The sequence below is a fragment of the Chamaea fasciata genome, unplaced genomic scaffold (assembly GCF_029207755.1).
Source record: "Chamaea fasciata isolate MVZ Bird 193981 ecotype frontalis unplaced genomic scaffold, bChaFas1.0.hap1 SCAF_9, whole genome shotgun sequence".
Classification (NCBI taxonomy): domain Eukaryota; kingdom Metazoa; phylum Chordata; class Aves; order Passeriformes; family Sylviidae; genus Chamaea; species Chamaea fasciata.
The window spans coordinates 10,389,460-10,415,581 of NW_027094094.1; positions in this window are offsets into that span (position 1 = coordinate 10,389,460).

Consider the following 26,122-nt stretch of genomic DNA (forward strand, 5'->3'; position numbering starts at 1 on the left):
GTTTGTTCAGGTCCTCAATGGGTCTGCTCATACCCCAGGACAAAGGTTGCCAAGAAGGGTTTGAGTTTGCAGGACTGCAACCAAACTTTGGTTTATTATCGATGACAATTAATTCCCACAACTCTATTTCATTTGGGGAGTGGCAGGTGGCTGGACACTGTATTGTCTCAGAATGCTGAGGAGCTGGGGAAGAACTGGGTTTGCATTTCATCATGGTTTCTGCAGCAAAACTTCATGGATAAAAGGGAAAAATAGGCATCAGTCCTTGCCTTATTCTTCTCTCCCCTGAGATGGAACAGATTCAGAAGTTCAGCTTTTCCATTGCTATACCTTCATTTAAAGAGAGCAGACCTTTGTCCCTTCCATCCTGGGAGCTGCCACTTGGTGTGTCATGTCTGGTACCTATCTTTACACAGGCATCTCTCCATTCAGTCAAATTGTTCTTCTGCTCCTCTTCCAGAATCCAGAGGCAAAGGCCATGTGAGACAGGGGATGCTGATCTCTGTTACTGGTGTCAGGAGGGAGCAGATCTGTCCTGCTCAGCCGTGTTGTGCAATGTTTTGTTGCCAGGCTCAAACCCTGTGAACCTTTCAGGGATTAAAATTGATGAGATTCTCTGCTGCCACCAGGCTCTTCAGAATACATGATTTTCCTGAACTGCAGTCACTCAGAGAGGGAATTGCAGTCAGAAGGTCAGAAAGTGTTAAGAAAAGAAAGTCTGTATTGCTGTTTTCTATTATTTGAAGTATAGAACTGATACTAAACATTTATTGGTTTGATAAAGACTTTCTATACCTCAGGAGCTACACAGACCATAGAATTAATCCAACAAAATTTTCTTATTGATATGTAAGAGAAGAAAAGGCTCTTCCAGTGCTTTTGACTTTTTTGTTATTGTAGAGAACTATACATTTAAGAAGCTTATGTTAAGATCCAGAGTGTGATGTTATTCACAGTCTTAAGCTGCACTGTGCTGATCAGTCAAGATAGAAAGGCAAATTCTTGTCTCAAGAAACTTGCCTGATTAATTTTCCCTACTGGCATTAATATATCAGCTGCACTATCTCTGTTTGAGAGGTATTTGCATCACAAAGGAACTATTTTATCTCGGCCTGTAAAATTTGAAGTGTTGGTGGCTCACAGACACTTCCTGTCCAAGTAGTTGTCCTGGACTGAAATTTCACAGAGGAACAAGCTCTTGTCTCATCATATCACTGTTATCTGCATTAGTATTGCTATTTTCCTTTCTTTTCGTTTTCTTTTCATGCAGTCTAGACTTGTTTCAAACCTGTGGTGAATACAATACTGATCTTTATCCTGCTGAGTTTACATCCAAGAAAAGAAGTGAATTCCCCTGATATAATTTAGGAAGGGGAGGGAAACCAGGACTTGCCTGCAGAGCCATCTTAACCCCTGCTTGTGTAGAGATTCCACTTGTTTCCAAAAGAGGTCTAAAAAACCCAACCATGAGGCAACAGAGAATTAAGAAGAAAAATCATACAAGAACTTTAACCAGTGAAATTATCAGCAACTGCTGCTTTTCTCCTGGAAGCCCCAAACATTCAAATCTTTCCTTGTTTTAGCTACATACAATATGTATGTTTTGTCCTTTTGTGATCTGGGGCCTCAAGGGTATTTTGTACAAGTGATTTGTGCTGTAAGTGAAGGAGTTGGTGTTTCCTCTTTTTTCACTGTGTTCCCCCTGTGCTGAGACAGGGAGAGAAGAAAGGGAAAGACATGGAGAGAAGATGCTCAGATATTGACAGCCTTGGGCAAAATGTGAGAAAGAAAATGAGAGGCAGCTCAGATGGGAAGGAAGTTTAGAGTTGAAAAACAGGTGGGGAAGAGGAAAAAGACAGCCTGGTCTGTATTATCTGAGTGAGTGTTCCTCTCTCCTGACTTTTTATATGCTTTGAAAACCGAGCAAATTGGAGCATTTTTCCAGTCTGAACTCAGTCTGGTTGCCCTCCCTTTGGTGCTTTCAATCTCATTTCTTCCTAGATGTGAGGTTACCCAAAGTAGACTGTGGATTTCCAAAAAGGTATTTTCAACATTTTCTCTCTTCATGCATAAAACATGCATTGCATATTTAATTTCCACTGAAATAAAGGTCACATGAGCAAGAACTCATATAATGCCTTGCTACCCCTTCTTCTAATTTATTTCAGAGAGCCAGATACAGCTACATTCTTTCATCTCACCCTCTTTCTGGCCTCCAGGCCTATTGCGGCAGCAACTGTTTTCTTTGTCAGCACTCACCAGACCCTGACTCCAGGCAATTTTTGTAAATATTTTTCCAATACAACTGCGCTAATTTTATATGCTTCACAGTCCATTTGCAAGTAATTTAGCCACATACCTATTTTTTCTAACCAGGGATTATCTTGTTCTCTCCTTGGTTAAATGATGCCCAGAATGTTGCACAGTGTGGCTGAGCAGAATATTTTGGTATGTTTGTTTCTACTACTTAGTAATTTCTGAGAAATATTTGTTTCTACTAGCTAGTAATTTCTGTCCTTCTGCAAGAGCATGTCTTTCATTTAAGAGCATAAGCAGAGGGAGACAGAATATGAAGGAGAAAACATTTTTCCCATAGCACGGGGCAGTAAGCTCTTTGGAAAGAGCAAGATATCATTCTCTATCAGCCACTGTGATGCCCAAGTGTCAGCTGAGCTGAGGTGGATGAGAACAAACTAATTTCAGACAGGTAGAGCATGAAAATAACCATTACACAATAGCCAGGTCAACAGGAACTGATGACCAACATCCCTGAGGAGAATTTCTTCGGGCAGAGGAGCCTTAGCCGTGGTGGAGAGAGGGTTTGTCTGAGCTTTGCAGAAATGCATGTGTTATTTCTACTTGCAACTTCTCAGCCATCTCTACTCTAAATAAAACATTATTGCTTTTAGTGTTCTAATACAAGTCATGCTAAACAGAAGTACCCTTTGGTTCACTGTAATGGGTGTTTAAAAAATGTTACAATGTCATTTTTATTCATTAATGGGGGGTGAAATGTCAGCATTTTCCACCAGTATTCAGTCTTTCACTCTGACAACAGCACGACATTTACTCCCTCCCCCTCCCTGTATAAAACACAAAACCTGCCATTTTTTATTGTTCCCAGGAGAAAACTCAGGGGAGGGGCGATGTGTGTGGGGCTGTTTTGTTTTGCTTTTGTTACTGCTAAATAGCTTTCTGTTTGTGCAAGTCCATTTTCTGTGCGTTAACAGAAAGGGTTTTCTTTCTGTGATATCTAAATACCACATAACTTGGCACCTGAAGATCAGTATAGCATAGCCCTCATTGTCAGAAAAGTTATTAAAATGGGAGGTGCAGTACAATGGTCATGGGGACATCAGGGCATGACTACCCAGCATTACAGCAAGCATTCTGATTAACTTCAGACATTTGGTCCAATTTAATACTTACATACTGCAAGCTACTGAGATTCCAGTGAAATTTTTGATACATGTTTTCTTCCCTTTTGCTTTAAAGCCTGTAGTGAGAAGCTGCTTTGTATTATTTGCATTTTCATCTGGACTGGAAGAGTACCTGTTGGATAGCATAGAAACTGCAGTGATTAAAAAGACCCAGCAACTGAACCAAAACCTAAGCTCTGACAGGCACAAGTCTCCCTTCAAAGACTGCCAACAACCCAGAACTAAAGTATTGTCTGAATAATTTGTGCTCGGAGCATTTGAGAACCTAATCTCGGCATACATTTTGTGGAAAGAATCATGCACTAAAGAAAGAAAAAGAATTCCAAATTTGAAGCTCACACAAATAGAGCAACAAAGGGAGTTTCTGTAAATAAAATTTTCATTGTGATATCACAGGAATTTCTCACAGTCTGGACAGCCTCTAAGAGAAATCCCCTGAGCTTCCCGGCCATTTCTTCTGGGTGTTCTGAAACGTGCCTTCATGCTTAGCTCAACCCACCCAAGAAAACAAGCTGATTCCACTTTTCTGCTATTTATAGGTTTTCTGGCTATATTAACACCCTTCACTGAGTAATATATTTCTTTTCCTCCTCTGGCTACTGTAGTAAAAAGAATAGCTGCTTGGTCTTGTGAGCCTGGTAACAGATGTTCTTACCAGGCTCTGGCATGCACAGTACCTCAGACACAGTGTATACAACTTGGGGTGGCTTTCTGTGTTTGCGCTGTTATTGCTATTCCCCAGATTTTGGCACAGAAAGCTCAGGCAAGTTACAAAAAGAGCTCCCCCGTGGCTGCTCCTGCACAAGAAGCTCACTGCAGAGTTGGGAGTAAGTGATTCTGGGGTTGTGTAAGGAGAGAGGGCAGTGCTGGGAGGGGACCCCTGGGTTTTGGTTATACTGAGTGCTGTGAGAAGGGAGTCTGAAAACACCTCGTATGTGAGTGTGGTGGTAGGAATATGAACTTAGCGTGAATGGACTTAATCATCTGATCATGTAACACTCCTTCACAGGCAAAGCAAACCTCATCCTGCTGCTGGGGAGAATAATTGAGTGTCTTGGCAACCCCTTGCTCTCACTGGTCTCATTTTCACTGTGGTTCCTGCCTCAGCAGCCACCTTTGCTATGCTAATAGCAGCAGGGACCCGTGACATACATGATTAGAAGGAGGATTTTGGTGTGTGCAGCTCTGCCAGCCACTGCCTCAGCCTGAGCCTGAAGCATCACCCACCAAGCTGGGGCTGCTGCTAACTGAATATGTAAAAGTTTAGCTGCAAGCCTCCGTGAGGTTTATAATTGCTTATTGCATTAACTCAGATGCTACCACAGAGCACGCTGTGTGTTACACTGATTTTATTAAAATAGAAAAGATGAAATGACAAATTAAAGAAAAATGAAGGGGATTATCATGACTCCAGGTTAAACATAAACAGCAGGTTTCAGAGAGCTCCTGGAGAACAGAGCTGCTCTTTCAATAAAATCTCTCCATTTATAAAACATTAAAAGAAAAGGGGGAAATATCTATATGCCGTATCAGGAAAATTGTCTTTAAATGGTATGTTTCTCAAGAGTTTCTAGAAGGCATTAGGAGCTCCCAAGAAACAGCCATTATTTTCATGTTAATGGTGACTGAAATAAAAATAGATGGAGGAAAAATGTAAAATTTGGTTCTACCATACAATCTGGGTTGGTTAGTAATAAGCATCTATTCTTTATTGAAAGTTTTCCATTGGCTAGAGGCAACTCTTAAAAGAAAATATTTGGCTTTCTTTGTTACTAGATGATAATTATTGCCAAATGCAAGAGCACCGTGAAAGGTGGAAGATTTAATTTATTTCATTTTCCTCCTTTGATTTTTGTTGCTTTATTTGCTTTATTCTCTCTCTAGGAACTTAGATAATGATAATAAACACAGGAAAACCCCCTCAGGTAACGCAAATGAAATGCTGATGTGTTTTTATAAATGAGAGTACAACTGTCACACTGGTAAAACCAGAAAGATATGTCCTTAGCTGGGAGTCCTTAGCTCCCCGGAGATGAAGGGGAAGGCTCAGGGGATTTGATTTCTGAGTAGAAATCAAATTAGAGTAGATTAATCAAATCTGAGTAGATTTCTGCCCAGAAAAAGAGCTACAATGGAAACTTCTGTTTTCCTTAAGAACACAAGCCAAACTCCCACCCCCACCAAAACATTTCTCAAAACCTAGTTAGAAGGCCTTAACTTTGACCCCTATTTTAGTTTTAATGCTCTTAGGACAAGAATAAATAAACTGTATTTCAGCTCAAAATCTCTGGGCATGGCAGGGTAAAATCTGCAGGCCAATGTCAGGTGAAATTGTTTGGTGGAAGCCAGCACACCAGAATGAGAGAGCAAGAGAAATCGAGAGAAAGGGAAGAAAATTACTCCTAAAGGTGCTTAACAGTCTGAGAAAATGCTCAATGTTTAAATTTGTTCCCACTGAAGCCCTTTCACTGAAGGCAGCCAAACTAGAAGGCTGATGTGATCTTCTTCCCTTTTATAATAATGCCATGATGCATGCAAGTTCATTTGGGGGTCTAAGTCCATATCTAAGATGTTTTATCACAGGAATACACCCCCCCCCCTTTTTTTTTTTTTAATGTAAAGGAAGATCTCAGTGCTCACTAGGATGCATTTTTAAATCTGTTCCAATAATTCTTATGTTCTCCATGCTGTACCAGCTCTGGCTGTGGGTTAATAGAAGACTGCAGCAAATGAGCCAGGCTCATATGCTGGAAAAGAGTACAAAATAAGAGCACTGGTCAAATGTGTTTGTGCTTGAGGGAAAGAAAAAAAAGAAAAAAAAGAAAAAAAAAAAAAAAGGTGTATTTTGTTTTGTCCTATGCTCAAAACCTTGGGGAGCTTGGCCATGAGTGTCCTTGGCAAAGTGTGACGTTGGTAGACTGAGGTATATGGGTGAGAGCTGCACTGACTGCTGTTTTTAACCACTACATTGCCCAAAAATTCACTTTGGTATCTTTCACTGTAAGTTAATGAAGCATCTCTATGAGCTCTCTAAGATTTGTCATAGGATCATTGCCAGGAGTGGTTACAGCTGCAAACTTAATAGTCTGCTCCTGTATCCTAATGCAAATGCTGAAAGCCTGTGGAGAAGGTGAGCTCATCATTTATCTGCAGAAAAGTTCACTTGCAGTCAATGTGCTTATAAATCTTCACCTCCTGAGCAGCTTTACAAGTGTTTCTGAAATATTCAAAACATTTTTTTTATCCAGTACGCTTTTCCGCTGTGTTATTTAGATACCAGATTCATACCAGTGGACCTGTCTCAGGTGACTATTTGTATTTTGCTCTGTATGTCTAGCATAAAACATTCACAGAGTTCATTAGAAGAAAATGCTAGATAATTTTCTTAAGATGGATATGCTAGGGTCTGGTAATAATTTCTCTGGATATCATCTGAGTATTTGGAATCTGGGACTGACTTGGATAGGTAAACAGCATTTTAAATACTTTTCTGAACAATCTGAATTTTAAAGGCTCATTTTTTAACTGGAATGAGGTTCTTAAAATCTTTCTTGAAACATCAGTCCAACCACTGGATTTGAGAGACACAGGAGCACACAACAACATCACAAGGGAATACCCCCAATCCTAACGAGCAGCTTTGTCTCCCCCATTTCTGTCAGAAAAGCTCCAAATAACAGTGTTTGTCCAAAAAGCAATGAAAAATATGCAGAGAAAGGAAGACTCTTTTCTGAAGGATGCTGTAACTAGGAAGGACACTTTGGCAAGTCTTTGGAGAAGAAGGGGTTATGTTGAATAACTCAGACTCACCTGCGCTGTTACTGGCTTTGCAGTTCCCACACCTAGCTCTGAGGATGTAAATTCTTTGTGTCTGTCGTCAGCAGCTTTTGTTTGAACCCAGATGAAATATTGTAAAGTTTTCAAAACAAGTTTTGTATTTTATCTTGATAAAAGACATTCTCCCATCCTCACAAGTTCAGAAATAACCTCCCTTTCCCAGCTCAAAGCCATATGTTGCTGACAGCCCTATTTGATTATGTGATTCTCTTTCTAGATTTTCTTCTCTTTTGGAAATAAAAAAGAAATTTCCTTGACTGAAGTAAAAAAAAAAATAGGTTATTTTCCCCATTAACAAAGAGAATACTTTGTCTATAAAACCAAAATAAACAGAAACCAATGTCAGACCCACACTCAGCATGCATTCCTACTCTCAACACTCTAAAGTTGGCTTTGCATTGAATTCTGATGAAGTTGACAGTAGAATAATTTCAACATTTGTAATTTTTCCGGGGTTTTTCAATGTGTTAGCAGTAATACTTCTTGGACTGTACTTCCTGGGAGTAATGACTTCTTATAAATGAGCTCATTGAAGTGTCTGTCCTGTCCTTATAGCAAAGAGAAGATAAAATCCTGATGTCTGGATATGAATCAAAGCCCTCATGTAGACAGTGTGGGCTGCATACACATTTATGGAGAGGTTTACTTTCCCTCTGTATTTCTACCACCTGAAGATGTAAGTTGTGCATGTCTATTCAGAATGGCAGTAAATCTCTTCTGCCCTTTTTCTCTATTTTACTGCACTTCTGTGGACTTAAAAGATAAAATACTGCAAAACAATGGACAAGCCTTTTGCCAGTATTTCTGATTTGGGTATCACGAGAAACTACCTGCAGTTGTTGCAGTAAAATCTGGACTCCTTCATTTTCCAGACTACCAGGACTTTGTCTTGTCAGATTTCCAGATTAATTTTTATTACATCACAGCCAAATAAATGAAGAGAGTCCACTTAGGAGGGCAGCCAGAGAGCTAGAAGTGTGGTTCCTTTCTAGAATGAAGAGAAGCAGAAACTTTTTTTTTTTCCTCTGTGTGTGTGTGAAATGGAAGCATTCCTCCAAGTGTTGGGGGTTTTCTTATCTGATGGGAAATTTGCCTTTATTATATTGCATTCCAGAAGAAGCAATTTGTCTTACTGATGCAAAATATTTTGACTGCCTCAGAATTAAATGCTTCAATAGCACTTTGATTTTTTGTTTCCACCAAAAGTTTCAGCAAAATGAACTTGTTCCTGACAACCCCTCATGCTGAGTAGGCATTTTGCCCAGGAAAACTCTTCTGCCAGGGTGACTCTGCTCAGCACTAAATTGCTGGTCAGATTTCTTCCTGGTTGCTCCCAAAATAACTATACTCAGCCCAGGTCAGAGACTGCTTCCTCTTGATGCTTAAAATGCCTTTGGATACAGGATAACTCCTGACCTGCATCTCCAGGGTGGGAAGAAAAAATGACAGTGTAAGAATAAGAAATTATTTTGTCAATACTTCATCTGGAATTTTGGACTGTGAGTAATCTCACTGGAAAATCAGTGACCTGTGTGTCAATATCCATGATTTTGGAGGTTCTCATATCAAGTCATTAACTATCTTGACTGCAATATCTTAATCATTGTGAGCATATCCCTTTCCTCTAATGTTTTTTTACCCATGGTTATGATACACTCTTGTTATGTGCCAGAGAGATAATGATGTGTCTTCAGATAAACAGAGTACCAGCTGTATTTTTGCTGGGAGAGTTCAAACCTGTTCTACCTCCTCACTGGAAATGTTCTGGAGCTACTCTTACATTACCATAACTTGGGCATAGTATTCAAATGATGGATATTTAAATGAAAAGTATTTTTCTATCATGCTCCAGACAGTGTTGTGTTCAGTGGAGCAGCAATAAACTCGGGAATAAGACCTGGAAACTAAAATAATAGAGAAACTGAAATTGCAAATATGAAAATCCATGCAACTTTAAAATTCAGAAAGTCACCAATAAGTGAAAGATATTGTCCTAGTTTTGTATTCAGCCATGAGTGAAGGGAGAAAATATGGGGAGCATCAAAAATTTTAAAAAATCCTCAAACCAAACAAAATCTCAGCCTTCTCCCCCTGTTCAATTTCATGGTGGGTGCCATCACAGGTAGATAAAAATTCCCATTCTCTTTATCAATAACATTTTTCCATCTTTGCAAGATGCCGTTAACATAAAACAAGAAAAATCTTTAACATTTTCTAATAGAAAAAAAAGGTCTGCAACAAGTACAGAAATTTCTTATGATGTCTTGTTCACTGTGAATTAAGTCCATGAATGAATAAAACAGAAAGGAATTTGCTCAAGAATAGCCATTAGTGTCTATTTTGCTGAGATGATTTATGCCAGTAGTATGATGCTTTTCTTTCTTTCAGTCTTTCCAGAATATTTGTTTTACAAAACTGTTGCATAAAAGATCTACTTTCTGTTTTGAGTGAGAAATTACTCCATTGTAAAAAGAGGAGGGGAAAAGTGTCTAAACCTCTCCAGGTGGAGAATAATTCTCAACTGAATTTTACTAGTCACTGTGGTTTTATTAACACAGATAAAATAAAATAAAAAGTGAGGGAGATAAGGAGAGAGAGAGAGAAAAGAAATTCAAAATCCTATTTTCGTGAAGAGGGTTTGGTGACTTGCATAAAACAAAATTAATCTTGTTTGGGAACAACAGGAAGTACATAATAGAAAATAAGGGTAAGATTGATCCTGAAGTTATCTTTGTTGCCAAGCTTCTTATACACAAAGGAGGGGAAAAATATTCAACTCATTTCTGATAAATTATTAATCTTTCCTTATTTCCTTTCCTTTTTTTTTTTTTTTACAATATTGTTAATGTTTGTGGCACAAAAGAGAAAGATCAAAGCAAGTGTATGTTCAGCAGCGTATGGTTGATACAAAAATCTTCTACTACTGGAGTAAACATGTTTTTCTTCTTTCCTATTAGTAGTATATAATAGTGTTCTATTATATATGTTGTGAAAAGTTGGATTTATTCCTGATTTCCAGCTGAAGATTTCTGCACAAAATGTGTCAAAATATATCCGTAGCACAATCAAAAAGTGATCAGTTTGTTTTCAAGCTGATTGGAAAGAAGCTCTGTATAATCAAGAGGAATTACAGCCTGGAACACAAAAATAATCATTCTGGCACCAAGTGAAGATACAACCCTGGAGTCTGATGTGCAGCCTGTGGATCCCTTGTGTCCCTCAAAAGAGCAGCTATATAATTATTCACTTCAATGCAAACACTAATGGTATTTTTGATGTTTGATGCAACTGAATCCTGTGTCAGCTGCAAGTTTCCTATTTGACACGTGGAGTTGTTCCATTAAGCTGTTTTGCTCCCCAGGAGCTTTGTTGACAGCTGCTCCTCTTCTCCTATATTGACTCTGATGAAGAGTTAATCTTTCTCCTTCTCTCCTGTTCAATATTTTCCCTGCTTGATGGACAGATTGGCTCTGGAGGTTTGTAATGAGCAGTGGCACCCTTCAGCTGTGGGTGGCTGGTATTGAACCTGCCTTGGGCTGGCAATAACTTGAGAGACTCCACAAAGTTTTACCCTCTGATCGCTCCTGGGTGACGTCTCAGGTATGACTCTATTCTTAATCATCACATCTTGGAAGTTGACCTTACAGCTGATAGTAATCTCTATTGATATTGTTAGCCAGAGGCTGGGAATCGAATGTGGAGACTGAATTACCCTTTGCCTTGGGAGGAGGTGACTCCAACCCTGCAGAGCTGCAGTGACATGTGGAGTGCAGTGGTGGAACTCTGCAGCCTGCCTGGTCTTTGCCTGTTGTACTGGGAACAGCAGTGTGGTGTGTTCAGTCATTTTCATCAGAACAAACTGCAAAGAATGTTAACTCTTTCTTCCTTGCAGTTGACTTCATTCAGAAAGTGCAGTTATTCTCTGGTTTTGGCTGGGGTAAATCCAGTTTTCTGTATGGTAGCTCGCACAGAGCAGTGTTTTGGATTGTGACCAAAAGAGTGTTGATAACAAAGGGATGTTTTTGTTATTGCTGAGCAGGGCTTGTACAGGCATCTCAGCCTTTTCTGCTTCTCACATTCCCCACCAGCAAGGAGGCTGGGGGTGCACACATAGCTGGGAGGGATAGCTGGCACAGCAGCCTCTAAGTCACCAAAGGGATGTCCCACACCATGTGACATCATGTTCAGCATATAAAGAGAGGGAGGAAAAGAAAAAAGGTGGGGGTAAGTTTAGAATTATGGCAATTGTCTTCCCAAGTAACCACTCTGTGCCATGGAGCCCTGCTGTCCTGGGGATGGCTGAACACTGGCCTGCTGGTGGGAAGTAGGGATTGAATTCCTTATTTTGCTTTGCTTTGCCTATTAAACCATCTTTATTTCAACCTATCAGTTTTCTCAGTTTTGCCCTTCAGATTCTCTCCCTAGGCCATTCTGGTGATGTTGTATTTGACACGCTTGGTGGATTGCCTTTGGAGTGTCATGTACCAGAAATGACACAGAGACACACAGTGCAAGAGTGGAGGAAACTTGGATAATTCCAGAAAGGCAATGAGTCCAATTTACAAAAAAAGGCCTGCTATCAGAATCCCAGATATCCCTCTTCCAAACTGTTGTACACAATTTTTATGCCTGTAAAACCAATTCTGGCTCAAGGAGAAATCAGTCTTTCACATGTACATGACTTTTGAGTGTTCTTTTGTTTAACTGTCATAAAGAGACTGTGTAGCTGTTTGAAATGATGTTAAAAATCATTTTGCCTAAGTGACAATGACATCACTTTCTGTCTCTTTTATCCTGCAGTTCTCTGAAAGGTCACAGTGTAATTTATTAAAATCATAATTTTGTCCTTTTTTCTGATTGATTTTTCTACTGTAGATTTTTTCTGTATTGAGTTATGCCACTTCTTTTATCTTTTGATTAATTTTCCTCCTTTTCACACCAAGTCTATTGTGGGAATTTAATTACAGCAGACTTGTAATTGCTGATTTGTTTTTAACTGGAAGTGTGTAATTGCTATATTATCAAGTAATTCAGTCACACTATGTAAAACTCAACATATCAGATGCTAATCTGACTTTATTGGAGATACCACTTTCCTTGTTTTGAAAGTGATTATTCCCTACATTTTGAATGGTTTCCTTTTAATTCATTCTTGATACAAGGTGTTGTTTTATCTATGTCATTCTTTGGACTCAGATAATATAAAGCTCTTTCTCTTTCCATGACCAGACCATTTGGGAATCATCTTTTTGCTTTTCCATTGCTTGCATCAAATGAAGTTGAGTTCTTGCCCACCCGATTGTGCTGATATATATTGTTAACATTTCAGAGGATGCCAAAAATTCTTTGAGTTAAGGTCTTCACTAAGATTTCCAAAGCAGCAATGGTTGTTCAGCTTATTTTATTATAAAAATCAAACAACCTTAAAACCAATGTCATGTGTTCAATTTCTTGAAATCAGTTTAATTGCACTTTTTCTAGTTTATCATGTGAAAACCTTGTCCTTATAACCACCAGATATTTTAAAATCTTCATGAATGTTTTTTAATTCTCACGTGATGCTCTATCCTTCCAGTCTTCCAAAAGGTCTACCACTCTTATTAACACTAGTCAGTATTTTCTGTGCCTGTGGAGAGACCATAAATAGAACTGTGACTAATCTCCAATCCAGAATTACATATTTTGTGCAGTCTTTCAGGAATTGCAATATAAGTTGTACACCCCTGTCATTTAAGAGAAGATACATTGGAGCAGAGGTGATGCATGAGCAAAAGCTACTTAAAAAGACAACACAGAAGAAAATGCCATGTAGTGAGGCTATGGTTCAATGGAAAACCTTTTTAAATCAATCTCTGCTTCACTTTTGCCAGTTTCTAATCTCAACACTACTGCTGGATTGCACCTTTATCATGTGAAAAGGACATACCTTGATGCTTTAAACTATGTCTAAATACCCATTAAGTAGTTACACATTTCCAAGTGCCTGAGCCAAATGAGAGTTATTATAGATTCTGTTTTCCATTCTAAATAGAACTGAACCTTCATTAGTTTCAAATGTAAGGTTGGGCTAAAACCTGTCACAATTACTAAGGGAAAAGCAGTTGTCAAGTCTTTTTCTTGTGTGGAGATGGACGCAGCTGGCAGAGCAGAGAGAGAAGAATGTGGGAATAAAGGGAGTGTGGGCGACCCTGGGGAGTGTCCCTGCTGTGGCTGCTGGAAGGAGCAGACACGGGGAGTTGGCAGGGTGTACCCTCACAGCCTGAGGTGATAAACCAAATGGTGGGTGGCACAGGGAAGTAGGTGAGGCACTGAGAGGGAAGGGTTGGATGCAGGTTCCTGCTGAGCCTCAGCTCTTCCTCCTCGACAAATTGTTTACTCTCTCTGGGTGGGATTCGTCTCATCTAACTTTAGTGATCAAAAGTAACTGCTTAGCTACCCATGGATTTTCTGTTGTGAACGTGCTGAAGGGAAATGTACACCAAAACAAAACAAGGGGAGGTAGGAGAAAGTTGTTCTGTCAGGTTACACTGCTGGAGATAGAAGCAATAGCTGAATTGAAAATCTCTGGTACCTGTGGGGGTACTTTTCATTTATTTTAATATATTTTCTGGGCTAAGACTGAAAGTCTTCAGTCCTGGGCACTTTCCTGTGCTTGGGAAATAGATACTTATCTATGGGGCAAATCTGTCTAGGCAGTTCTTTCTTTTAGTCACCTTAAATAGATTCTTAAGGACAATTTCTGGAATGGCTTGTCTATCCCCTGCATTGCCTTGGAGGCTCAAAGAGAAGAACTGTTCCTGGAGGTTTCTGTTTCTCAGGAAGAGACTGCTTTGGCAGTCAGCAAAGAATTTTCCCAGCCATCCTTTTGGGAAATGAGTCTGCTTTCATTCCTGCCCAGCCCAGAAGGAGAGATAGGGTGAACCACTGCCCAAGAACACATTAGATGCGGGTCAAGCCAGACCTGAGAACTGGCCTGAAGCATCTCTCTAGACAAAGAGGTCCCTGGCTTGGTAACAGATAGGGAAGAAAGCTGCCCAGTTCAGCCACACTTTGGAGTGTGATAATTAGTGCTGTGATACATTTGTCAAATTCTATAAAAACCAATATTGATGTCAAAAATTAATCACACATGAATGCCAGTGGCCAGGTATTGCTCTGTGTTACTGAAAATGTGGATGCCTGTTCATATATGCCTCTGTGGTTATTTTATATATATATTTATAGGCACACATCTGGAAAAAGACCTTTTATTCATGTGATTTTGGCCCTGAGAATTAGGCGAAATTTTCCGAATAAGAATATGAATTGCTAAGCCTTTTTTTCTTATTAAAAATTTGTTGTATTTCTAAAGGTATGTGAAACGTTCTGTTCAGTGTCTAATTTTATGGGAAAAAACCCACCCAACCCCTGTATTTTTCAAGGCTGAAAAATGCTTGGAAACCTTTTATCCAGGAGGTTATCTATATGTTGAGAGAAGTGTGGAAACAGTAAGAGAGACCAAAATAAAACATATAGAATTGCAATCTGAAGAGAAATGTTTTGACAAAGACCTTTGAAAGGTTTTACCACCACTTTGGTGCAGGATTAGAAAAGTTCTTAAACATTAAAAAAATTACTTTAAAATGGACTAGTTATCCTGAAAGGATGATAAAGCCTTTTTGTGGATTTTCAGGTAAAACATTTTATTGCCAAATGCTCTGGTAATCTTACTTGCTAGTCTGCAGTTCAAATTGGTGGCAAATTAAATTTGCATGACACGAGATGGTGCTGGAAGATATGCATGCTCTGCATCAAGTGGAAATGCTCAGGAATAATGTAGAAGCAGTTTGAGTTTAGCATGATTAGTCTGGTCTCAGTGTTGGTCCTCACTTTCACAGCTACCTCAGGTTTCAGTTCACTAAATGGTGTTTTGAGATCCTGACATTCCTTCAAACCTGAAACAAGCAGATTATGAATTGCTGTGTGGTTTGTGGCTTGTTTTTGTTCGGTGTTTTTCTTTGTTTTGTTTCGTGAACCAATATAATAAATCAAAGTATGTGGAGTGCTGCAGTACCAGGAGGTCCTGTTGCTCTGAATTCATGAGAACATGAGGAGGCTGCCCCACGTGGAAGGGTCTGAGGGTTAAAAGCCCATCAGTGGTTAGCAGGGCCATGTGGAGTGGGGCCACTGGATGTGGGGGTGGGACAACTGGGAGGCCTGGCACTGCACTGGCAGTGTGGTGAACCATTTGCAAAGCAAACAATATGCAAGAGCTAAACTGGCAGCTCGCCTCACAGAATGGATGTGGCCTTATCTTTCTTGTCCCTGCAGCGTTTCAGCAAAAGCTAAATTGGAAAAATTTACCTCCCGTGTTTATGACTTTCACCGAGGTTTCCTAAATATTAGTGTGGGAGGTAGAAAAGCTAATTTTTCACCAACATTTTGTAATGATAGTTATTCCCTCCAGTACTTCTAAGGAAAGAAACAATCTTTCATCTCTGTGCTCTTCTCCGAATTATCATACCAGGGATGAGTATTAAAAAAACCACCTCTCTTATTCATGAAAAACAAATAAGACATTTTCTAGTTCAATATTTAAAAAAAAGGGAAGAAAGTGTTGTAGTGAACTGAAACGGCAAATGAGAAAATTATCAGAAGGGGAATAATGTTGGGCAAAAATACTGTATTTATGACCTGTGTGAATGGATTTGTCTAACTAATAATGCAGCTGACATACTGAGTAGACCTTTTGGAAAAGGAATAATATTGGTTGCCACTGAAAAATGCTTTGAACTTACTTGGACGGGAAATGGACGTTCAAAGTATGTGAAACCCTTCTATCTTTGCTTGCAAGTCCATCAAAACTCTGGAAGTTTGGCAGAATGGAGCTGGTTCTCCGTGTGGCTGGAGATCCTCTCTTGCATCAGATAATCGCAAACTAATATAATGAAGGACCCAAACTAGTGAACTTCTAAATGTGACACATACATGGGCCAACAGGCTAGACAAGGAGCCTTCACAAAGTTCTTTGGGATGGTTGGTGGTTTCAAAAGATGCTTGTTCTTCAACATAAATGACTCATGAGCATTTATTACAGATTCCATGTACCCCCAGTTAGACTCTGGTTGGGTTTTGGATTTTTTTCTCGATATTGTTGGGAACAGGCTGCTGTCTCTACATCTTAATTATCTGGAAATAGTGGCAGAAAAAGCAGGGGGCACAGGATGACAATACCCACCTAAACTACTAAAAGCATTTAAATAGAGTTAATTTTACCTTGTGAAATGGAAAATTTGTTGTACTTAGAAGGGTTATAGGTGCCCATGCCAGAGAGCCTCTGTGGAGAAATGTGCAGCCCCTGGGACCTTTCAGGCTGAGTAGGAAGGTCAGCTCATGGGCACCTTAGTTCAGAGAAAGCCTGACCTCCAATTCAGTGCATGTGTGATGTTATGGCTTGGGTTTGTTAGAGGCCTTAAGGGAAAAAGCCTTGCCCCTCATCCCCCTGTTCTCATCCCCTTTTCTCATTCCCACTGAGACACTGCCAAAACACAATACAGCCATCTGCAGGTGAAGAATGCAGTGAGCTGCCTGTGCCACTTCCCCCATGCTCATATGCTGAAATTAAAAGTATTGACTCAGTTATTCCTCATTTTAGGAAAAACATCCCACAGCTGTGGGCTTGATTTTGACTTGATACCAACCACAATAAGGGCAGCCAAGGTCAGGTCTTAATTTAGCCAAGACTGGATATTCACCTGCAATGTGCGGCAAAAGAAAGTCTGATTGTCCTGAGGCAGAGGCTGATGTGTGGGGTAAGATCTGCTGTTGGGGAGAGGGCCATTCCCTGCGGGTCTTGTGCTCTCTTTTATCCTGTGGTGTCAACAGGTGCATGCAAGCCCAGCTCCGAGTTTCTCCTTTACACTTTTCATGGGAGCTGTGCCCTTCTCATGGCAGCTACAGCTCATCCATAGGGTGGTAAATTGAATTTTCACATGTTTCTGAGAAGTGTTGAACCAGCTCTTGGGTGCATCAAGAGAGCTGGCCAAAATCCTATTGACATTACTGGGGATGCTTGATAACTTGTGCTGTGGTAAGTGCTTAAGCCCTGATGCTCTATAGATCTAGGCTTAAACTGATACCATTGCAAGACATTAATAACAAGGTTCTGTCTATTAAATCATTGATCAGCTCTTGGGCTGTCAAAGCCCAGAGTATGGGAAAATTGCTGTATGAGAAATGAAAAAAGGTAGAGAAAGTAGAAGTTGAGCAACTCAACAGCTCCTGAAATCATCAGATTCATGGCTCAGTTGATACCTGGTGAAGATACAGCTTTTTAAAATTTTTTTTAATTTTTTTTTTTTTTTAAAGAACAAGAAAAGGCTTTGTTGAAAACCTGTCTTTTAGGTGGAGTTTCTTGGAACGACTGGATGGAAAATAAAACCCTCATCCTAATAAAAGGAAGTGTTAGTTGGCAACATGATTATTATGTACACCACTGCTAACAGCTGGGAGTGAATTGCTTGAAGCCCACACTGTCTTTTCAGGCAGCTCTGTCTCGATTGTTTGTCCCCACACTCCCCTCAGTTCTGTCAATGACAAGAAAAAATCTGGTTTTGAAATGATTTTTCATGTTTTGCTTGTGAGGACATTGCATCTAGAGCCAAGGGCACAGGTGTGGGTAAGAGGGTCCCTGTTTCCTGTGGCTAACAAGACCACTGTTACTCTAACCAGTGTCTGCTGTGGCTTCCATCAAAGGTGGCAGGACAATGCTTCCCCGCTGGCAGGTCAGCAGTCCTGGTGGCTATCAAAGGCCACCAATCTGTCTGTAAACACTGAGCAGGGATGGCACCTCTTCTGTCTACCTTTAATTCACTGCCTTCACACCTAGCCTGGGCTGTGGAGATACTGGCCTTAAGTTTAACTTCAGAATCAGTGAAAAACCGGCCCTTTTCTGTTTGCTGAGAGGCACAATGAGTGATTGGAATACGTATAAAAATCACTTGCTGCTTTATGATGTGTGGGTTAATGAAAGTATTAAACCATTCTAAATGATAGATAAGGAAATTATTTCCACTGTAGCTTGAAAGAAATAAAACTGCCCTGTCTAAAATTTAGGAGGTTTAAAACTTCGCAAGCTCATCAAAAGTATATGGGCAACAAAGAGGGGCAAGTTTACAACCATCTATGGATCGCCCTAAAGTTTTAACATTCATCATTTTTCTGCCTCATTATTGTTAGTGTTTCCCATAAGCTTTGAGAAATAAGCTAATTCTTCCAGAAAAGAAGAGTAAATACAGGTCAAGCTAATATGCTTTTATGGGCGGTGCTGGGGTTTTCCCATTTTATTGCCATTTTGCACTATTAATTTTATATCATTGACATTGTTGTCTTCATTGCTCATGTCTCACAGCCTTGAAAAGGATTTACTGTGCTGAGAAGTTCAAGCGTGAACTGAAATGGGATGAAATTCAAATGTGGTTCAGTTGGACAGTACAAGTTCTATGATGTGACTATTTCTGGCTTTATAAAATGAGCAGAGTGTAGCTTTTTTTGTGTTTTCATGTGCAGCTGTGATTGCCTTTGACTGTGGCTTATGTGTGACTATGTTTGCATCAGAATATGTGCAGCCGGGTGTGTACCTGCAGATGAGTGTGAGTATCTTGTGCAGTTGTCTGTATTCACAGGCAAATATTGTCTTGTGAATGTATGACCCTGGCTGTTTCTGTATGCTTGTAGCAGTGTTTTCAGGGAGGTATGATTTTATGTATTTTGACATAAAGAGGTGTAGATTCAAAAGAAGGAATGATGCTCTGTGCAGTTCCTGCAGAACTATTCATGCACACCCTGTGCAATAAAGGTTTTGCTTGAGCATGGTAATTGCCAATAGAGGTTCACACAATATTGAGTAGAACCAGATCATTAATCATTTGATTCCATCTTGAAGAACACCTGGAAATGAAAGATATGGGTCTGCTTATTGGTACTTGGAGTTTTTCTTGTGGTCTTGAAAATCAGTCATAAATAGGTGATAGGCTGCCCTTAACCTGATGTTCTGGATAATGACTGGTAGAATATGCTCATTTATGGCATTTGTGTAGAAAATCAGAGCATCTGGTTTAAAAAGAGGCTGCCAGGTCACATACGAGGGAAGAAGTCATGGCTTCAGTGGACAAGTAGAAGAATAGAACTGCAGGGCAATGGAAGAGGACCAAGAAGTCAAGGTTCTTTATGTGAAAATGATGAATAACTACCTCTGGTTTCCCAAGAAACAGTTTTTTCCCTCCTCAACCACTTCCTGCCTTTCACAAAACCCTTGTGTACTTTTCTGATCCTCTAATGAATCACTCTATCCTTTCCAAGAACCAGAAGCCTCTTGACCTCATAATCCAAACTCAGAATTATAACTTTCTACTCTTCAATGTACTAGTTATGTAAAGTTGAACAGTCCTCTTCTGGACTGTGCAACCTCCTCGTGTTGTCTGCCTCTTGTGAATTTTTGTAATTCAAGACATGACTAAAATCAAAGCAGAAAAATAATAACTTCAGCTTTCAATTCCCATGCCCTTCAGAACACACACCACAGAATTCCACTCAGCAAACCTGCAGTCATGCCAGCATAATTGGCAATTACGAGTGGAACTGCAGTGGTATCTTTAACACAACTAGAGTGACAAAAGGATTTCAAGTTGTGGCAAATCACAGAATGGCCTGGATTGGAAAGGACCTTACAGATCTTGTTGCAACCCCCCTGTCAAGGGCAAGGACACCTTCACTAGACCAGGTTTCTCAGAGCCCTGTTCAACCTGGCCTTGGACACTTCTACATTTCCTCTGAGCAACTGGCTCCAGTGTCTCACCACCCTCATAGTAAGTAAAGAATTTCTTCCTAATATCCAGCCTAAACATACTCTCTTTCGGCTTAAAGCCATCCCCCTCTGTCCTATCCCTACATGCTTCTGCAAAAAGCCTCTCTCCAGCCTTCCTTTAGGCCCCTTTTAGGTACTGGAAGGTGCTATAAAATCATCACAAAGACTTCTCTTCTCCAGGCTGAGCAGCCGCAGCACTCTGCCATATGTCTGGGTATTGTGGATAGAGAAGATAATTCTTTAGAAAAAGAGGCATTAGACCTTTATAAACTGTGATCAAGAAGAAAACTCTCCAGCTGTCTTCTCCTTCCTGTAATGTAAGGATTTATTGCTGTCACAATGAAAGAGTTTCACTACCCAGCAGCAGTAACATGACCAGGCCTTTACATTCAGGTGCATCAGAACTACAACAGCTATATTTGAATTAATACACTCAGATTGAAAATATTCTATTTCTAATCATTAGTTCAGTTACCTTAACAGAATTTAGTGGTTTTTGTTCTTTGCTGCATCTTTCTTAACCCTATCTAGCACTGGGTAAAACCATTAGAATATTACATAATATTGATGTCTGAAAAATACTGCAGTTATTACAATGGTAGTGTCCCAAATCCTGACATGCATGCTCTCTTGCCCCTCATTAACCATAACTTATCAGCTGATCTGACCTCTGGTGCTGGGTCCTGTCCTTCACCTTCTGCTTCTCATTGTGGAGACTTCAGTTGATTTTCTTTTTAATTAATTTTATGTAATGTTTTTCAGAGTCTTATCAGTAATGAATTAATAGGGGTGCTCTTCTCAGCTTGTCTATCACAAGGCAAGCAGATTCTTAGTCTGGCCCTGCTCACCCAGTTACATCAGCCTTCATTATTTCAGTGATCAGAGATCTCTTGGAGAAACCACATGGAGTTCATTAGTTCAGACTGTAGAATCCTGTCTGCAGTGCCTGTTGAATGCCAGGGAAATAACTGAAGGTGGTGTTGTCTTGATTAAATGATTACACATGAGATACTACTTGAATGTTCTAAAAAATATTTATTTTCTTTTTAATACTTTAGATTCTCAAATTAAGTATCTATGGCTCTGTCATGGAAAGCTGGTATATTTGAAATTTTCACAGGCAAAACTGGTATTATTTTAGAGGATCCACCATTAAGAAACATGAACTGAAGTGGGAAATGAGTGTGATGTGAATTTCTGCAGGGTAATCTGTGTGGGTCACGGCATGTCTGTGAGGGGCACAGCAGTGAGACAGCAGCAAAGCAGAGCTGGAAGCAACAATGGTCATACCAACCTGTGCAGAATAGTCACTGAGGAACCATGATGAAGCTGCAATTGCTTTTGGATTAAGGGAAAATACCTGCACTAAACCTCCTGCAAGACAAGAAATATCAGTGAGTTTATGGTGAAGTGCCTGTTGCAGGAAGATCTGAATACAAAATCCCTTCTGTTCCATGACAAAAATCAAAATTAGGTAAAGATTATTATTATTTTAAATTTTGGGGGGTAAAACAAACTTCAATGGATGTGTTAAAGTGGTGAAAATAAATGTCAGTTACAACAGAAAAAACTTCTGTTCTGACAGAACTGAAATACTTCAGCTATCTCTTCAGCTTTTAGAAATAAAATGAAAGGATATTTTAAAAAATGTCACTCTGAAAAGGTGGAAAAAAAAAAGTGGTGTCTAAAAAATCAAAGCACAAGAAATATCATTCAGAGTAATTCAGCAGGTACTTATGGTGTTAACAAGATCATCACACACTTGCAACATGGTTTAGTTTTATCAAACATGACATTGTGACCAAAAATAGTTTCAGTGTGATAATAACTTTGTCATCTCCAGGTTTCAGCAAAGCAAATATTTTTAGAAACATAAGTTCAGTTGGCTTTGAGGCAGGAGACATCCTGTTGTCCTTCACCTCAACCTCATTTGTAACTAACACTGAGAGAGCTGCAGCCACAGACAGAAGGTAAATTCTTTTACTGCCAAGCTGGGCTTACATGGGCAGAAGTTTTTTCTTGCTCATATTGCACCAGAGAGTGGTGGGGAACTTTTTAAATGCTGCAACAATCCCTGGTCTTTCTGCTTAATGCAGAAAGTAATTTTATGTCCCTTCACATGATATCATGTGTTCAGAATCAGCCCAGCCTAGCAATATTTTATGGAGACGCTCTTTCCTGCACATCGGTCAGTAATTTTTTCTCCTTGGTTTGCCTTTTCCAACTGGTCATTTGTTATAGGTCTTGAGCAAAATTTCTTCTCTGCCTGGAACAGGGGGTGAGGTATATATCTGCAATCTGGCTGGAAAATGATGTAGTGTGAAAATGAACCTGTAATAAGGGGTATGCTGAGCCCAGGCTAAAATTATTTATGCGGCTATGCCGGGTTCTTCCAAGTGCATTTTTTCTCTGACAGGGATGTTCATACTTTCCCAGCTGTGGGTCACAGTGAGTTTTCCAGGCATCTTCAGGTTTCGTGGGTTATTGAGAAAAAATATCTGAAAGCAGCCAGCTTGTTTGTTGAGCCTGTGAGGTACCCCACAGGCAATGTCAGTTCTTGGTCTGTTTAGGAGGGCATAGGAGGATCTCTAGGTCATACAAACTACACTCACAGTGCCTCAATGGGCCTGATTTCAAAAATAAATGTCTTCAATGGATTTTTGGATACCATGACTTACCGTGGAGATCAAGGAAAACCAGAAAGAAGCTAATACCTTGTGTTTCAAGTTAGCCATGCTCCAAGTTCCCCAAAGTGGTGCTTCCTAAGAGTACAAGACACCCCTAAGACTTGTAGTTTCTGTCAGAACCAACCTCTGAAAACCACCAAATCATCTCTCTTAGATCAAGCTTCTAACCTTATTACCCTCTATAATGTGGTGCAGCTCCTCACATTCTTTCTCCTCCATTGTCCATTCAGTAGTAGAACTCACATTTGACATAGGGAAAGAATCCCATTTAGGATTCACTGGTCACTGCCACAGATCAGTGACATTTACCCAGGGAGATGTCAAGTGGTGTCATGGAGGTGGAAGAAGTGATTCTTAATTCATTGAGGTTAACTTGGGAAATCAGCCTAATTTGCAATTTATGGCCCTTGACCATTATGTATTGGCCTGCGTAAAAAAAAAATCTTGCTGCCAGCATGGTAATTATAACTCTTCAATAATGTAAAAAGAATTTTTCTGCTTTTTCCAGCATGCTAGTACATGGCTTTCTTCCCATGCCAAGTGAAATTTAACCCTTTTTAGAGCATTCTTTATTAACCTGGCTTTCCTCAAATCCTCCAAGGATATTAACTCAGATTTAATATTGCCATGCTAGGACTTGATCTTACATGCTTAGGGTAGACACCTTTGTGACTGTACAGCAGACATGGCTTAACAGCAAGCCTAGACAATTTCTGTACAGCTAAAATGAAAATAGGAGAAGTGCAGGTGTTGACATGGGCTGTTCTTATGAGTGGGGAATTTCATTTCCAAACGAGATTCTCTGACACTTTGACAGGTCACTTAGTCACAGATGCAGATTAGTGTAATTACACCCAGGAAGTGATTGCTGAAGTTCTTTTATTGATATGAATGCAGGAGTGCCACTAAGATGGGTTCCTTTTTTTCTTTTCCCTTGAAAAAATACTCCCTTAGGGATTTATATGCCTTGAGTCAACTTGTCAACCATTATAACAGGGATGCCATGGAATAACTAATGTGGAGGAGGTTTAGTTGAACGCAGGGAGAAGCGGAGAATATTTTTGCTTATGAAAATTAGCCAGAAAATGTTTCCTCTCTCCCTCCTTCATTCATACCCTGAATGCCACCTTCCTGCAGAGGTCACACGTGTTGTCCCATTGCTACAAGCAGAAGGCCAAGGTCAGCTGAGGTGCTGATGGGATCTGGCAGTAAATGTGTGACAATTCCTATCCACAGCTCCTCCTACACTAGACCCACAGGCAGTGTGACTCAGTGCAGGCACAGCTAGAGATCTGTGTGTGACTAAGTATAGCAGCTCATCCCTGTGGCTCTGGGGGACTTTGCTCTAGTATCGTGGCCAAAATAACTAAAGGCCACACAAGCCTTACTGGAATAGGGCACAGCTGCCTCTTTTGTAAGCATCACTGAATGTGTAGGAAGAAGAATGTATGAGAAGCATAAGACTGATGACCTGTAGGTCCAGGAGAGGTGGGTGGTAGCTCAGAGAAGCCATAAGGAGGCTGGGAAAAGTACATCTGAAATGGCAGACAGTGAGTTGGGCCTGGGGAAAACACATAGGTGTGAAAATGGGTTACCACGGCGTTGCTCATTGGTGTCCCACAGTTGAATTCAGCCTCCCTTCATTAACCCTAGAGGAGGTGCAGTGGAACAGCACCATCTGCCTATTCCCTATCCTTCAAAATCACTACTAGCTTAAAACACATGGTGCTATCAAGGAAGCAAATTCAAATAGTCCCATTTGTTTATGGATGTCTAACTGAATCCAGCATCACAAAAGATAACACACTGGAGTAAATGGTCCATCAGCCAAGGGCAATGGAATAAAAATCACTCTAATCCAAACTGAAGTAGCGTTCATATCTTCATTGGTTGATATGAAGATGGCTGGTACATCTGCAATGCTGTAAGATGTTAAAAATATCTATTTTTTGATCAATGGGAAATGAACTCACATAACTGGATCTTGAGTCTTATAATGAGGTGATTCCAGGTAAAAATAATAAATAAAAAGAAAATGTCTTTCCTTGTTCTAAGTCAGGGCTCTTCTAGAGTCCTGTAAGAGCAAATCAAGCAGGGTACTTAGTAGCTCTCATTAATGGTGCTAACCACTTCTTACTAAATCAGAAATTCAATTGGGCTTTTCCAGCAGTTGAGGTTGTTCTGTGCTTCTCTGCTTGTAATTACTTTTATAAAGAAGAATCAGCATATTGAAATGTGTTCAAGCCCACTTGTCAGCCTGTGAAGCAGAATGCCAAGGCAGTAAATCCTGATTGAAACTCTGACTCGGTGCTCAGCCCTGAACTCCTTAATGCTGATGAAAAGATTGATTGGTGTGGCAGGACGTGGTGCTCACTCTGCCGTGTGAGCACTGCAGGGTGACACAGTTACACTCCACCCAAGCCCTACTCTGACGTGACATGGTCAGATAACCTCAGCTGTGGCCAAGTTTAATTCTTTGCAAGTTTAGAATTAAAACAAACAAAACAAAAAAACCTCAAAAAACCCCCAACAAATAAAAATAAAATACTTTGTTTGAGGATGAGACCATGGTTAGAAATAGCTCACAGAGGATGCTGACAACAGAAGAGAAGTTTGGTTGCCTGGTCTGAGGGAAGATGTGGAAGCTAAATGTGCAGTTTTTTGCAGAAATTATTTTGGAGCTTTTGCTCAACCTCTCTGTACTGGAGCTAAAAGTGACTTTCCCTGCTCCCTGTGCTTGAAGGGTGTCCACTGGCACCTTTTTCCTCACCTCTGTAGGTTCAATCACTCTGTTCTCATTACTCTCTGGCTTCATTCTTTTCCCTTCTAGAAACCAGGGACTAGAAGGGAGACAGTCACATGCATCCTTCATCCTAAAGCTCAGTCCAAGTAAAGATGTCAGAGGGGAATTAGGCGTAAACCAAGGCTATGATATAAAATGTGTTGGCCTCTGGCAGTGCTGTCAATTAATTGGGACTGGAAAAACCCAGTATGACACCTCAGGTAAATGGCGCCACTTTTTCATGTGCCTCCCCTTTGGGTTTACAGCTTGGTCTATAAAAATTATAAACTTTGCGGAGATTTTTATGTGAATATTCATGGGTGAACACAATGGTTCTGTACAGTCCTTGCCTGTCTGACATATGATGTTATTTGAAATGAGATACAGCAAAATTATTAATAGAAATGAAAGACAATATGTCAAAGACTGTTGTGATTCATAATAATGGTGTGATTAATAGTAAAAGTGATAGCAATATCAATGACAGTATAGTGGAAAAAAGATGAGGAATAAAGAGAAACCTCTCCCAGGA